Genomic DNA, 16,917 nt, shown 5'->3' on the forward strand with positions numbered 1-16,917 from the left:
GTTGGTTTTGTTCTTGACCAACATGCCAGCAGCAATTTCCTTCTGTTGCTGCTTTTTCCCCAGGTAGGTGAAGTGAAGTATCTCTCAGAGCTGAATCCTGCACTACATAAAACACTATCTTTTTCATAATGAACACTGCACATTGTCTCAGGGGCCACACACACAATTAAGAACAATATGAAATTTAATTAAGGCAGGATAATAATAAGGGTATGAATGTCACCGTGAACTCTATGTGAATATAGCCCCTCATGGTAAATGGCGTAGGAGCTGGACTTAAAGCCAGCTGCCAGCCACCCACGTGTGATTTCAGCACCTGACCTCAGGTACCAAGGGGAGGGGAGAAAAGATGACTGACAAGCAGTTATGACCCAAGGGCTACAGGTCTTTGCAGAGTAATGCTAAAAGGGGGAGTTACAGCTGGGAGTGGTGATGGAGGGAAGCAGCTCTGGGTGCTGAGCGCTCTGGATGCTCAGCATCGTGCCCTCAAACAAGCCTGTTCTCACATGGGGCAACACAGGTCGTGTCCAAGGGCCATTGCTCAAAGGGTGCTCTTGTGATAGTCACTACAATGGGCACAGGCACAATCTTTAGACCAAAATTCTACTCTGCTCATGGTAACTCTACTCTGCTGTGTCTACCTTGCCAGTCTATCCTGTATGTGTATGTCTACAGCCACAGCATACCCTGCAGTCCCGAAGTCCTCTCAGATGTGGTTTGAGGACCCCAAAGACTACCAATTAAGTAGCATCATAAGTACATTTTGTACATCAAAAAAAAAGAGTTCTACAAAATTAAAAAAAATATATATTGGAGAACTAGAAGGAAAGAAATGACTGACTACAGCCCTTGTTTCCATTAGGGGAAAACACTTGCTAAGATCTAGATAAATCTTAGTTACAAAATCCAAGTACAAAGGTAGACATCTGACATGCAGCTAAAGTATTTCCATCCCCTGGCTCCTCCTGCCTTTTCCCCTCTCCCCAAGGAGCCAGCGCAGCTCTGGCAGTTCACCCTGGCTGAGAAATGGGCTTCTACTCCTTAGACTCCAGTCATGTGTGCACGTCTTCTCATTTAAGCTCTTCCATTCTGTTTCTCTCTGAGGCTGAGAAATCTGATTTTTGGGAAAAAAAAAAAAAAAAAAAAAAGTGGGGAAGTTCATTAGCAATTTGTTTAGAATCTGAATGTCAGAGTAGTCACTTATGTCTAAGTGACTGAAAAATGTATGCAAGTCCTCTGACTTTCAGCAAGAGATCCAGTGTTCTAACATCAGAATAAACAATATAATTACTGTGTGTATGAAGACATATTGGTCTCTGTATAATGAGATATTCAAATCTGCTCGACTTGAATCAGATCACAGAGATATATTAAACACACATGGCAAAAGAATTCAGTGTAAGGGTAACCATGTGTTCTGCCAAGTCTTTCTATGCATGAATGGGCTGCCAGGGCACCATAGGCTACAGACAAAGTACAGGAGAGCTGTGTTCGGAGGTAGGGAAATGAGGTTGCGAAGGTATTTCCTCTCTGTTCCCTCTAACATGTGAGTGTCTCCCGTTTCTCTTCCTCTTTCACAGGCTGGTGCACCTCAAAAGCAATTCCTCCAGAATTTACTGTAACATTACTGTATCATGGTTTCTTGGTATGCTTTATTACTGCTTATTTATAGCACCCGGGAGCGAGCTAGCTGCTCGAGAAGGGTAGCGACCGCGAAGGCTATCCTCAGGTTCGTTTGCAGAGCTGTTTTCACAAGTTCATGGCGTTGTGGAAAACATGCCCTCTTTTCCAGGGTGGCTGCAGCTATTTTCAAGCCGGGCTGCTTGACCTTGCTGGCTGGCTGCGGGGCGCGTGAGCCCGATGGGTGCCGAGGGTTGATTGACGTGTTGGAAACCCACGGCGTGGGCCCCTCGCTGTGCCGGAGATCGTGTACTGCTGCACGCCATCAGTAGCAACCATTGTCAAAGCATAAGATGTCGATTTTTTGGCAGTGTTATTTCAACATCCAGATACTACGAAAAACATGGTAAGATGAAAACAGTAGCTGTTTTGCTTACTTGTAGAGTTGTCTAAGCGTGGATACCATAGCAGATTGAGTTACGCCCAGCTGCCAAAACAGACACGGCGAACATTTCTGCAGGTCAAAAGGAAAGTATGAGAGCCAACGTGTGCTGTTCCCCGAGCAGCTGAGCTGCTGCAGGGACCTCGGTGTGACGGATTGGAAAAACACAAATGAATCAAGGCCACGATTTCAATCTTTATCACTCACAAGCAAGTGTGTGGTTATGGGGACAAGTTTTAAAGGACATTTCGTCTTGCTTTTCATTCCCAGGGCATGCGTGGCATATACAATGTATTAAATGTTCTCTGGGCACGGCTGCTCACATGCTGCTGGGGTGCCTGGGCATTTTCAGAGGATGCTTCTCTTTCCCATCTGTTGAGGAACCAAAATTTTGGGGTGGCAGAAGCGAGATGGGAAGGCAGGAGGAGTCCAGTCCTTGCTCCTCTCTTGGCAGCTGCGGCGGCCGTGTTTAGCAGAGCATTTCTCAAGCTGAGGAAAGCAATTTGCATGGAAAAATAGGTTCTGGGGAGAAAACACCCCCTCGTGCAGCTGCCAGGGATACAAAGTTGGGAAAAGATTTATCAGGAGAAGCCCAGCCATTTTTAGGAAGTGAGAACTCACTATTTCAAGGCAGAAAAGAGTGTGGGACCTATCTATCTCTTCAGTAAACCTCAGCTGCCAGAAGGAAAGGTGTCAAAGAGATGTGGTTACCAAACCCAATGTCTTAGAGGCTTCAGTGGTAACTAGGGAAGGGGAGATGAGGGGGGAAGGATTTAATGGGAGTTGCATATGCACAATCACTCTTAGAATAAAACTCAGGCTTTGTATTTTATTTCACTTAGAGGTGGACCGTAGAGTTTATTTTTGCAGAATCAATGAGGTAAAGCTGCAGTTTTAGAAGAAACAAACTGTGGATGGCTCTTACCCTCTTTTCTTTCATACAACTCTTTCAAGTCTATGTGAAATTTCAAATACTGAGCCAGGATTAAGATACCCAGCTCAGTTTTTAATTCATATTTAAATTAATATCTAAAACATGGAGAGAGAGAATACTGACAGAACCTTTTTTCAAAGCACTGTTCTAATAGCGAGATCGACCATGGGTGATCTCTAATATTGAGGTCAACCCTACACTGCAGCTTCAGTGGAAGGAAGACCTACACCATGTTAGTCTGAAAATGCCACAATATGGCTTTTTTAAAAGCAAATGTAGTAGCATGTAGTAAAGGAGCTGGCACAATGGTAGATTTCTTCTTTCCAGAGCATGAGGTGGCCTTTTAGGTTCAACAAATCTATCTTCGAAGGATGTGGAAAATCAAAAAGAGATGGATAAGCAGATAGTTAAGCTGGATAGATATATTGACTTCATCAGACAATGCTTGTATGCCTAAAAACACCCTTTCATCATTATGAGAGTCTGTTCATATCCTCACCCTGTGGAAATGGTTAGCTTTTAATTCATTCAAGAGATGCTATCAAAAAAGAGGGAGGTATTTTTTACAATTCCCAAACCAAAATAATACCGCCTAACAATACATAATTCATATCTCTTCAGAATTCTGAATGTGGTCAGAAATAAATAGCAGCACAGGCATTTAAGAGCTATTCTCATTGAAAAATGTAATTAATTGGTGTGATCCACAAAATATTTCTTTGAGGGGGGGAGCCTGCGTTGCTTTAATTACAAGTAATTGTTCTCAAAACCATGCAGCTCATAAGTTTTGCAGGCTAGACAGTGATTATGCATCAATACACTAATCTATCACCTTCATTATTTTAGTCATCTGGGTGTGATCATCAAACTTTGGAGTATAACCCAGACACCAATCCAGACATAGCTCATGCTTCCATTCTTTCCAAGTCGGTTTGTTTTAAAAGAAAGATTTTGCATTAGTGATGCAAATTTCAATGCTTTTGTTTCAAATGAAGACAGTAAATTAAATTAAATTCCCCCTTGTATGTTATTAGACAGTGACAAGGAAAAGGATGTTCTTGTGGCTGCATGCTGGCCTGGGGGGCTCAGGAATCCCCCAGCATTTCTTCATTTTGCCGTGGGCTGTCTTTGTGGACAGGAGGTTTCACTTTTTGTGCTTTGTTCAGGCTGACTACCGAGCGTACTGGGAGGCAGCTACTGGAGACCAAGAGTTCATTGCTCTCTCCGTGTCAGAGACCAGAGTGGTAATAATGCTGGCACCAGGCATCTTCAGGTGCTTGCCACCATGGAAGGAGAATGACCAAACCTCCTCCCAGCTCGGGAATGCAGGGAGTCTTAAACCATGTCTGTTTATACAACTTAACACTTCATCTTTATAAAAAGAAAAGAAAAGAAAAGAAAAAGAGTAGCTACCTAGCTGCAATTTATTATTATTACTATTATTATTATTACCAGGTGAACAGAGAGCTGAGTTTGTTATTAACTGAGGCACTGTTCATCCTGGTCTTTAGCCATCCTTACCTGAGATACCACAAAAGCGCCCATGTAAATCAAAGTTAAGCAGAAGATTAAGTGCTGTCCTGCATAAAGATGGCTTAAGTACATGTTTCCTGAATCAAGGCATAAGCTGGTATCCTACTGCTGCCTCTTCAGTACTGCTTTTTCTACCTCATTAAAATGAGAGGATGCTTGCATAAATTCCTCATATTGACATACAAGACTATGCCTGTCTCCCTGAGAATTTGGAGATTTCTTTCCTTCTCCCCCAAAATTAATAAGTGCTGTCACCTGCATCGCTAAACACCAATTCGCTGCTTACCGCTAACAAGACCTCCACGTAATGTAGCTAACAGTAGTATTTCAAAAATAGAGCTCTCCTGTTCCCAGCATGTCTGACAAGAATACATTAGAGGCACCTGTCCCTGGCACCAATATTTTGTTTTCTCTACTTTTAAGTGGGAAGAAATCCAAAGCACTGAAATTTTCCTTGAAAGCAAAGCAAATGTGAACACGAGCGCAGTAATCTCTTTTCCCATCCCATTTCTCCTCCCCCCCCCCCCCCTTTCAATCCTCTCCAGCCACAGGGAAATTTCCAAAAGTAGGTAAACATTAGAAATGTACCCATTTGGGTGAAAAACTAAAATTATATCTTCCTTAATAATTTTTCATTTAAAAATCATCAGGTAGTAGGAAACTTTTTAATTACCTTTGGAACTATGAGACTGGTTCTGTGCTCACCAGATCAAAGACATGAATGCTGCATCTATCAACAACATTAAAACAAGTCCATCACATATGTTATGTGGCCCTGGACAAATAACAACAGTACAACAGAGCCTCAGGATTAGTAAAATCTAGGCATTCCCCACCTCCTTTGTTTGAATTGCAAGAGTAGTTCTGTAGGTTGTGGGATTGGCTCCTTTGGTCCTTAGTACACTGACACCTGAGATAGATTACTTGGATCCCTTCAGGATGGGTTCTCTATCCCTGGAGGTGTTCAAGGCCAGGTTGTATGGGGCTTTGAGCAACCTGGTCTAGTGTGTAATATCCCTGGCCTTGGCAGAGAGGTTGGAACTGGGTGGTCTTTAAGGTCCCTTTCAACCCAAACCATTCTGTGATTCCCATGTCAATTGAATGAAACAGGTGTTTTGAAGACTCATTTCATCTGGTCAAATGTAGATGTCAGCCCAAGAAGATGATGAACCTCCTAGAAATGCCCAATTTTCTGTAGAAATAGAAAAATGAAATGAAATTTTCTGTAGTGACTTCAAAAGAAGCCTGCTTACTGTCTCCTGCTAGGCTCTGCCTTCATCCATTTAGCATTCACTTTATTTGGCTGTCTTCTGTTAGAATAGTTAGAAGTGATTTTTGCTTTTACCCTTGTGACAATGATAATGTAACTTGACAAAGTATTTTTATGCCATGAATGTCTCTCCTGTTTAGAGGTGCTTGTGATTTTTTTTTTCAGTTTTCCACAGCATTTGAACACCAGATCTGAATAATCTTAGAAATAGATTTAATGCTAGATCTGACTCAGTGCAGTCACCATTAAAAATCTCTGAAGGATGTCCATTGACCAACAGGGAGACGGGGCTGAGTCTCATATCTGTGCTGCCATGAAGCTAGCCAAGACATCACTGTAAATCAGCAATACTAATTTAACTTCAATCAAATCATTTGACAGTAGTTGCAAATGCAGATTAACATTGTTTCCTCTCTTATTCACCTGAGAAATTAAACATGTTATAGGAAAAAAGGGAGTATCCAAATAACACATTTGTATTTTTCCTGTATATTTTGGTGTTGCTGTCATGTGAAGAAACAGAAATTATTGCCTCATTTTCCTTACCATTTATATGGGATTTAAAGTAGGATTTATTGTCTTATTCAGTATTTGCTCTCAGCCCAACCCTACGTCCATATAAAAACAGACCATTTATAGAAGTAGCAACATAAACTGAATAACAGAACTTTCTGAAAAGCCTGTTTAACACTTGCTGCAACTGCTTACCAGATTTGATTAAATCTCTTTCTACATGTTTCTACTCAGCTTTTTAGCAGGATTTCCACATAAGTGGCTTTTAAGCACCTGGCAGTCCTAAGACACTGCACAAACCTTGCAGAAATAGCTGAAGTAAATCTTTACAAGGCAAATGGATAACAGAGTGACCTCAGCTTGAAGTTTTATTCTTGCCTGTTTTCTTGAGTAAGAATCTAAATGCTGTTTGAAAAAGTTGTGCTTTTTAATGAGAGGTTCACTTTATAAATAATAAGGTTGTATCCATTTTTTTTTTTCCAAGTTAGTCATCTTTTGACTATTCCATCTGCTTCTAGATCATGTAGTAATAAGAAATAAAGGCACTTTATGGACCTGATTTTCCAAACACTTACCTCACTGTACACCAGAAGTAACTCCCCTGCAGTCATTAGTTTTGATTTCTCTCATACTTCATTCTTGCCTGGCTTCCAGAAAACTAGGGTGTGGGGAGCAAGCCCGGGCTGGGGAGATCTTTTGTCCCTCTCCTTCTTGGACTCTTTAGGCTGTGGCTGCCCTACCAGCTCTCAGGGGGCCATGGTGGCACTAGAGCATGGCAGGAACACAGGAACCACTCATGGTGGCCCATCCTTTCTCCCCCAGCCTACTGAGATGTCTTCCAGAAAATAACTTGGAAAAAGGGGCCAGCAAGCAGCAGTGACACCTTTTTTACATGGACCAGTTGCACAGGTGAGAGGGATGTTTGGGTTCATCTGTGCCCCTTGCCATGTCTCTCCTTAGCCCTTCACAGCATTGCCATCCTCTGGCATCACACCAGTGGGAAATGGGATCAAGGGAGAAGAACCACAAACCTTGGAGAGGCCCTTTTTTAACTTATGTAAATGTTTTGCAGTTACATTAACTCTCATTGTGGAGAAATAAACTCTGCACATTGAAATTGGCACTATTTTGGTTCATCATCTTTTGTGTTCACAGTTGTTAAAGAAAGCAGGCTGAGTCTTCACAAAAATGTTAGTTTGCTGGAAAAAAAAAAAAAGCTGCAGTGAAGTGACACTTTGATTATAATTAAAAACTTTTCAGTTGATTTAACAGTTCACTTTAGGCATTTTTGGGGCTGTGGAAATAGCAGTGCTTTTAAGATAATGAACATTGTATGATTGCTAATGAAATCCACATACTCATATATATATATATGCGGTCTTTATGCTATGCATCTATCCATCTACATACATATATGCTACTCTTAGGTTTATTTAAAAAGAAATCAAATGGGAGGGAAAGCACATTTTTCAAATGTGGCTCTAATTGTCTTTTGTGCGTGTTCTATAGATCATTACTGACTGTTTACAAACCTTGCTTGGAATGGCTTTGCAGCGATAGAGAGGGTAACATATCTTCATTGTTTATAAAATGACAGCTCCTAATGGACCATATTAGCTTTAACACAAACTATTAAATCCTTTTCATTAAATTATTCTGCGCTCTATTTTGGAATCTTGTTAGCTCTGGGAAGTAGGTGCAAACTCCTAAGGAAACATGAGCACACATTGAGACTATTATAGATAATGTTTATTAAATAAGCCTCTGAGGATGTTTTTCTTGGGTTGCTCTCAAGCATTTTGAAGGAGTCATGTTCCATGTTTGAGGTCCCATGTTTCTTCCTCTTAAACTATGAGCAGCTGTAGCACATGACCTACTTCTGTAGAACCCTGTAATGATTTCCTTCCTTCAGTGGCTTCAGGAGTCCCTCTTCTGCCCTGTGAAAAAAGGGACAAATATTTTAATCCAAGCAAAATGCTAAAGCAGGTTTTGTTGGTTTCAGGGAAGAAACTCAATACAGCTACATCACCGAGTGTAGGCCTCAAATTGGAACCATCTGGCCTGCAGAAGCACCATGAGATCTTTGGGGAAGGCATGGATATTTTTGCCTTGGGCTGTAAAGCATACACCTGCAGAAAGGGTAGACATGTTGGCAGACAAGCTGGACTCATGCAGGAATACAAGCCTTCTCTCACAGCGCCGTGGCAGTGCCGGAGCCTGGAGACTACACTGACATGTTTAATAAATGCAGTTGCTGTACTGCACGCTCTCTGGATAGCAAATGTTCAGCTATGCTCTCGCCTACGTTGACTCAGACAGGTCTGCACTCCAGGACCCGTGCCTTTCTGCTCCTCTTGGGCAGAAAGCCCCTATGAAAGCCAAAAAAATGCAAGGGACGGAAGTCTAAGCACAAAAACAAGCATTACATCGTAAGGCTGCCTCTTGCAAGAGGTAGCCTCATGTGATATTCATGTGAACTGCATTAGACTGGGGAGAGATTCTCACTGGTAAATATTACAGCTCCTTGGGAACGTGTAAAGGTAAAAGAAGGCAGGTGCCAGCATGGCCTAAAATAGGCCGTCCACCTCCGTGGGAGGTTCGTAGCACACCCGGATGGGATGCGGACAGACAGCGAAGCCCCACGCAGACTGAAGGCTGTGACTCAAGAAACGGTCTCGCAGAGGCGGCATCCAAGCACAGCCAGAAAGTGAAAATGCATTTCACAGAAACAGGAGGACACAACTCCTCTGACTGGCAAGCTGCTAAACTGTTAGGATCACAGGTTTCCATGGGCCTCTGTGTGGCACCTGGGTTTCTGTCTGCAGCCTTGCAGGTGGTAGAGAGAAGGCCCAGAGCGTGACATTTGTACCTTTGTGATCTGTATTTGCAAATGCTGCAATGCACCTGCAAATCTGTGCCCTGACCCTACGGGTGCTCTTCAGAACCAGCTTCCAGTAGTCCCTCAGGACTCAAAGGTTAAGGCCCATGTCATTGGACACCAACAGCATGCTATTCTCCTTTGAGTGCTGCAGTGTACACATCACCCTGGACAGAAATTGGATGTTAGAAAGCATTGCTGCTCACATCATGAGGCCAAGAAGCCAAAGGGGAACAGCTTCTCCCCAGCCTTCTCCCTCCATGTATAAATCACACTTTATCGGTCTCCCCACCGCGAAAGCTTACACCCTGAATCTCAATCTGCACTTTTCTATAGCCCCGAGGAAGCCCAAGAAGAACATTTAGGCCCACTGCTGCTTTCAATGTGCTCGGTATTGCTAGCATCTGGAGTCACAGACATAGGCTACCCCAGCCGCGATCCAATGAATAAAATGCACAGCATTAATGCAGAGCGTGAGCAAGGTTGCAAACCAGTCCACTGAGTGCGCTCCTGGCTCCTGCTGTCCTCTCTTTAGGACATGCCAAAGTGTTTTCAGAGCCACTAGTCACTGAGAGCTAGACTGGTCCTTCCAGGGACAAAGGAGCCCTATAGATGGTTTGTAAAAACTGAAATGCAAAGTCTCCAGCTTTCCTCGTCCCTCTGTAAGTCAGAAGCAGCTCTTTCGAAGCCAATAGGACCTGTGAAAAACATGTAACAGAGACAATGAGAAAAAAATATTTTTTTTCTGGGATCTATTGAGACGTTATGGAGATTTTGTGGACAGTGGAAATAAATGTAAAAGGTAAAGAGGAGGAGCTACCTCAAAGTATAGCTTAATTCCCACCCTGGTCCTCTTTGATTTTGGAAAGAAAATCTGATGTTATGTACTGGCACATAAAAAGAATGGAATACAGTATGTGCTGCTGGAGACAAACTTCCTCCTGCAATCATTTTTGGGCACTTTTGTTTTTCCCCGTGCCTTTGTTCCCTTCACCTTGCAGAGCTCCTCACTGCTGCCCCCACAGCCAGGATAGCTTTCCTAACACACAGCTCCAAAAGTCTCTAGTGCTGTTTCAGCAGCAAGAGGAGAGTTAATGAGGCTCAACACACTTCCTTACCAAACTTTATAGGGGAAACCCCTTGAGTGCGAGCAGGAAATCCATCCTATAAGCGTTACAATGTGGGCTCAGTTTCTCAGCTAGAAACTGAAGAAAATACCGATATTTTCCAAAATATCAAATACTAAACGTGGGGGGTTCCCCAGCCAAATTTCCCTTTGGTTCAGAGGGGCAATTTTTCATTTCGCTATCGTTTTGATTTCTGAAATAATTGATTATATTCTTCAAGAATACTGAAAATTTCCTGAAGCCAGATTCTGCTGCCTATATTTACGCTGACTGTGTGCAAGCAATCCTAGCAATGCTAGGAAAAAAGCGTTTTTTACTACAGTGAAGGCTGGGAAGAATTGGACCCTTCCTAAAATCCATCTGAAAGATGGGGAGAAGCAAAAAGACCCCTGTGTTTCAACAAGTGCATTTTGGCAAATACCTGAGCTGCCTGGTGATCCCAAACAGAAAACTGGGGAGGCAGACTGCAGTCTTTCTGAATGCCTTCAGCAAGCCCAAATCCCCTTCCGACATGCACACTGGGAGTGACAGCAGAAAAGGAAATCTTTACGAGGGGAAAGCAAATGCAGCTGCGAACCTGGCAGGCCAGGTAAAAGGATACACGAGCACATAAAGAGAAAAACACGTTCCCTGTGCAAGTTTTCCAGTCCTCTGGCTCGTCACTGCCCCGGTCCCAGGATGATGACCCTCACAGCACACTTTTCGAGGCATACCAGGCCCAGGCTGCAGAGGCAAGCCACAGGTCTGCTCCCAAATGCACCCACTCCCCATCCGTGGGCATGCTGCTCAACCTCCCCGGGGTGCCCAGCAAGAAGGACACGGCCCAAGGCCTGTTCTGCCCCTGGGACCCCGTGGTTTAGACATAGCCCAAGTGCCACAGGAGGAAGCAGGCGCCTGCAGTGTACAGGAACCGATTTTTTTATGAGATGCTATTCCCTTCCCATCAGCGAAGGCAATAGAGAGCTCTTTCTCCTCTGGAGCTTTAGGCCGGGGAGTTCACGCAGCCTCCTTCGAGACTGACAGGGTTCCAGCTATTGATTTTCCCGACTTGCTCGTAAGTTAATATTTACCATAAACATCTCGATGAGAAAATTCAAAAAAAGAAACGACATTTTCAAAACAGCAGAAGCTGGGGAGATAATGAACCAGACACAACCTTAAACAAGATATTTTAAAAAGCATTAAACCTTCCTTCCTTCTTTTTTAATTAGTAGTAAAAAAAGAAAATATGAAAAGAAAAAAACCCAGAAGGGCGATAAGCTGTTTTTATTGTTGAGTTCATTACTGTGATTATTTTGGAGAGAAGACATTTTTCTCTTAATTTGTGAGCCAGAAACCAGCTCTTCAGAGGCTGCATTAAAAAGATCTCCTTAAAATAACGTCAGAGAGATGACTTTGGTGGAAAACTCAATCTGGCTTAGCCATACCCAGGTGACCCACAGGAGGCTGCCAGGGTCACAGGGGTGTTTGCCACCACACTGCTCTGGAAATGGCAGCAAACACATCCCCCAGCCCCTGCCCGGGGACAGCAGCCGACGAGTTCACCGTCAGCGAGGGCAAAGCATGAAAGAAAACACACAGCCGACGTAAAAAACGGAGCGCACACGGTGGGGAATAATATTTCGCTTGTGCGGCTGCCGTCCTGCGCTGGCAGAGTAAACAGAGCAGGTTACCCAGCCATGAATGTGACACTGTTTATAAACAGAGCCCCGCTGCCCGGGGACGTGCGTGGGGAGCGCTGGGCACGCGTGAGGTCACCGCGCCACCTTTTAGGATTTGCATCAATCATGTCAGCACCGCATGAAGCGAGCCATTCAGCCCGCGGGCCTCGGGACAGGTAGGGACTGTTAGCAGACCCACTACTTCTCTTAAAATGCTCTGGGTTGTGCTGGTGCACCCACCCGGTGTGTCTCAGCACTCCCTCCAGGAGCAGAAAACAAGGTGAAAAAGTGGGTGAAAGCAAAGCTGGGGAGATAAACTTGCTGTTAGCCTTCACCTCTGCAGGAGGAACTGTCCTGGTGAAGGTGGTGGAGGAGGAAATACAACGCCGTCATAGCCTGCTGGATGGCTCCTCTTGTTATTTACCAAGCACAGGGAAAAACCTGACTTTTTGCCAGTGGAATCAATATTTCTGTGATTAAACAGAAGCCACTCGGTGCATGGGCTTGCACCTGAGTGCCTGTGATTTGGGGTCTGGAGAGGAAGGCAGAGCAGGGACAGACATAGAAGACCAGCACACAACCTGCTGCCAATTCTCTTCTGGCTCCTTGGATGCTCTATGTCCCGTCTGGATCATGAGAGAACAGTGATAAAAGGCCAAGTCTGCAGCTCAGGACACAAGTGGTAGAGACCAAATAGAGCCGTGTATCACTGCGGGGCTGTCCTGCTTTTGGAGGACGGTGGTCCCTTTTGATCCAACTTGCCCAGCTTCGGAGACGGATGATGGCATCAGGGCGGGTGCCTGAAACACTAAGGATCTGGCTCGCAGTCTTTAACTCTGCCCAAATTTCAGCTTAATAACATGTAATTATGTAAAATAATTGTAAAAATGACAATTACACATGAATCATGTGTAATTATGCAAAAGAAATGTAAAAAAAATATAAAAGCAGCACAAAATCCTTATGATACATTGATGGTATATGGACATGTACTATTCACTACTCTTAAATGCAAGTTGATTTAGAAATATTACTTTGACCATAAATCAACTGTGTTCTGTGTGATTCCTGTTGATCTACAGCTGTGACGCCTTCTCAGAGAAGAACAGATGTAAATATCAGAGAAAATTGGGAAGTGTTCTGGGAAATGTTTTTCACTAAAAAATGTGGTTTTGTCAAAATCAAAGCCTTAGGGAGGAAAGGTTTTCTTTTTTCTTCCCCCCTCCCCCCTTTTTTTTATGAATATGCCATATTCACATACAATTGAAAAATATTTAAAAAATGATCAAAATATTCTCTTTCTGTGCTTTCAAAAGAAAAGTTGTAATCTTTATGCTGAAAGTAAGCCTGTTTTGAAATTGAAGTAAATTTACACTAAAAATGTCAAAAATAAAAACACTTAAGTAAAAACACTTCAAAGCTTACCAGAGAGTAAGTTTTCAGAACTAACTTCTTTTAGACCAAATCTCAAATTTTGTATTTTATTCTTTACTCCATTTTTTTCCCCCAAGATTTCCACTTTGGGGGCCAACCCGAGATGGGAAAAGTTCTGTAATTATGCAAAGTACGATAAAAGCAGAAAACCATTTGCTTCCACCTCTGCTAATATGCAGATGTGTATTTCCAGCAGACTACAGAGCGATCGCACAAAGCTCCAGCATCTTCTCCTGAGAAGCTTCACCAAGCCAGGAAGGAAAGGATGCAGCCCTTCAACCAGGTCACCTCTGCTCTGCTTCCACGGTCCCGTTTTGGACTTGAGGGCAAGGTCTTGCCCTGAGGAGCAACAGGGAGGTGCCCTGGAGCTGGTGTCTTCCCTCCCTGTTGAGAGGTGGCACCGTGGTAGGATCCCTGCCTTGCACAAGGTGGTCTCTGCCTCCGAGTCCAGTCGAGGCCATGGCTTGGAGAAGCAGGGATCTGCTACAGGCCTCTTCTTGCTTGAAGTGAAGCCCTGACTGAAAAACAAAAGATTTTTTTTTTTTTTTTTTTTTGATACTGTTCCCTCTTGATGGTGACGTCTTTTGGGGGGCAATTAAATGCAAAGCATCGGTCTGTTAAATTTAGTGGCAATTTCAGTTGTAGGTGGCATCAAGACAAGGACAATTTCCATATCACACCAGTGCAACAACTATTTATTTTGTGTTTGGAAAGCAAGAGTGCTTTCTATTCAGGACTAGCTTTTGTTTGAAATAACACAGCCCCTGTCTCCATGGCCACAATCCCAGGGATTCACCTGCACAGGAAGGACCTCTCACAGCCTGTGGGAAATTGGGGGGGATTCAGCAGGGAGGTGTCTGAAGCACAGGCTGGGACTTTCTGTGCATGCCCATCCCAATGCAGGGAGGGCTGCTATTATCCTGGGTCTTCCCCAAATCTGGTGAGAGCCTTTGAGAAAAGAGCCAGCCGCAGGATGAGACCTGGGATGGGCGCTGCACACCTGTTCTTCATTCCCCTACAGCAAAGAGCTTCCTTCCTTAAGGCTCAGGTTTTATATTACCAGGTAAATTTCCTTTAGGCTTCATTTGCACGGAGCAAGAGTGACATTCTGTGGCCAGTCAGATTTATGGCAGCTCGCTCGCACTGCCTTATTTCCTCTCCATAAATACCTCAGGGTATAAAACCATCCTCTGCTAGCCTTTTGTTTCGTTGGTGGCTTCTCTCGCGTCTTGCGAGAAATGAAACCAGAGGAATTCTCAAACACATTTATGTGGCGTAAAATCCCCGGGGACTGCTTTGCCACGAATCCCTGACAAATTCAGATGGCTGTGTACTGATTATTATTTCATGAGAGCGACGCCTGATTGTAATGTAAGTAACCAGGAGCACAGAGAGCACACAATGCGGCCTTCGGGCTCCACGCTATCTGGCTCAGCCTACCGCCCTTGGAAGGGATGAGGAGGCCATGTTCCAAAAGCCCATAAAAAAAATCAAGCAGAGAGCTGTTTGAAACAAAGCAGTGGGCTTTCTAAGCACTCACATGGTCCAGATAACACACCAACGACACTAAATTGAAGCTGTTTAGTTGTAAGCATGATATTACACTTGACAGTTTTCAGTGGTAAAACACCAGACAGTCCATGCTGGGGAGAAAAGAAACACCGTGCAAGGAGCAAAGCTGATCACAAGTGTCCACAAACGGGACAATTTGGGGTAGGGGAGGGAGAGCAAACCCCCACCCCTTCAGCATTTATCAGTGGATTGGAGTCAAAACTGAGCTCAGGCACACGTGGCACCGAAAGCAACCTGCCCGGTTACAGCAGGCGCTGGAGTTTATGTTGTTCCTCTGTTTATTAAAAACGGATGGGAGCACTTGACAGAAAAATCAAACTTCTGGTCATGGCTCATTAATCTCTGTTGTATCTGTCAGATGTGTGTGTCTAGAGTTTCAACGAGGCTCTAGAATCGGGACTGCCGCTGAGCTCTGTTGTGTTCTCTAATTTTGAATGAGGAGAAAGGCTGCCAATCACCGCTGGGGAGCAAGCAGGGTCATTTCCTCAGCCCTTTGCCATGGGCGTCACCCTGCCCTGTGCTTTGGGTCTGGTTTCAGGGGCAGCGAGCACCTCCTTCCCCTTATCATCACCCAGGGGATGGATGGCTGCTCGCCACCAGAACACATCCCTGTGGGTGTCGGGGTGCCAGGAGGATGATGTGGCAGTGGATGCTCTTTTGTCCCCGGTCCTGCTCTCACCGAAAGAAGAGTTTGTGGTGCCCGGCTGCTGCAGACAGCAGAGCCCCGCCGGTGTAAAACCAGCGTAAGTGATGGGCTCAGCAGGCCTTGAGTGGGCTCAGCGGGACGGAGACGAATACGATATGAAACAATTAGCTGCAGATGGTATAGGAATCTCGTTTTCTGGAAATACAGATTTTGCCTGGAGAACTTTCTGTATATTTTGGATTTGTCAAACCGATAATGACTTGAGCATTTGGAGGGGTAGGATAAGCCACCGCAGGGCCAGATGTGGCTGTGATGGGGAGGACAGAGGGTGTGTGTCAGCCCCAAAATGTGGCCGTCACCCCACTGTGCCGCCATCTCAGTCCATGGCCGTGGGAGGAGGAGGGCTGAGGCACGGAGCAGAGCCAGGCATGGAGCTCGCCTGCTGCCTCCCCGTATGCCACTGCTTCCCTTATTTGCTTTGGATGTTGCTCATTGCATTCACTCATTCTTTTCTTTCCCCCTTCTCTTCCTTTTTTTTTTTTTTTTTTTTTTTTTTTAATTATCAGTGGTGCTGCTTCCAGAGCTAGCAATGCTGCCAGGCGCTGCCAGAGCTCAGCACAAGATTTTGCTGCTGCTGCCCTGGGTTTCCAGCACAGAAATCAAGGCAATGGGGGGCTCCCAGCTCTGCCAGCCAGAGTACAGGCTGGGGAGTTCTTTTAATCCGGGTGCCACTAGCACGGGTCTTCTCCAGGTGCAAACAGTGGATGCACACAGCTCAAATACAGACATAGAAAAATAACAAAGGAGATCTCTTTTTTTTTTCTTTTTTTTTTTTTTTTTTTTTTTCACAATTTCAGGTATGCCACCACCAGCAGTCAGTTCCTTGGTACTCACAAACTATGGATGGCAATAGTGGGAGCACACTGAATGCCTGTGTGCCAGCTCTATTCTCCATGAAACACATGGAGTTTCCCTCCAGGGGAGGTCTCTCCACCTGCCAAAACCTGTCCTCACCCACTGCTCCAGCCCCTGGTGTGCAGGCATGGTTGTGCCCAGCAGATCCCACCAGATCCCTCCCGAGGATGCAGGCATGGCATGCCACAGATGCCATCTGCAGGCTCTCAGATGGGCCATGAGCAAGCTACCAGCAGACAGCAAAAAGCAGAGCTTGGGATTTCCAAGGAGGGCAGGCACAGCCCTGCTTTTCTTCACAGCTTAGCCATATCGGACCCCTCACAAGACGACTTTGAAGTCAGGGCATGTAGCATTTGTCCCATTACAAAGCAG

This window comes from Oxyura jamaicensis, chromosome 1, assembly GCF_011077185.1.
Source record: "Oxyura jamaicensis isolate SHBP4307 breed ruddy duck chromosome 1, BPBGC_Ojam_1.0, whole genome shotgun sequence".
Taxonomy (NCBI): Eukaryota; Metazoa; Chordata; class Aves; order Anseriformes; family Anatidae; genus Oxyura; species Oxyura jamaicensis.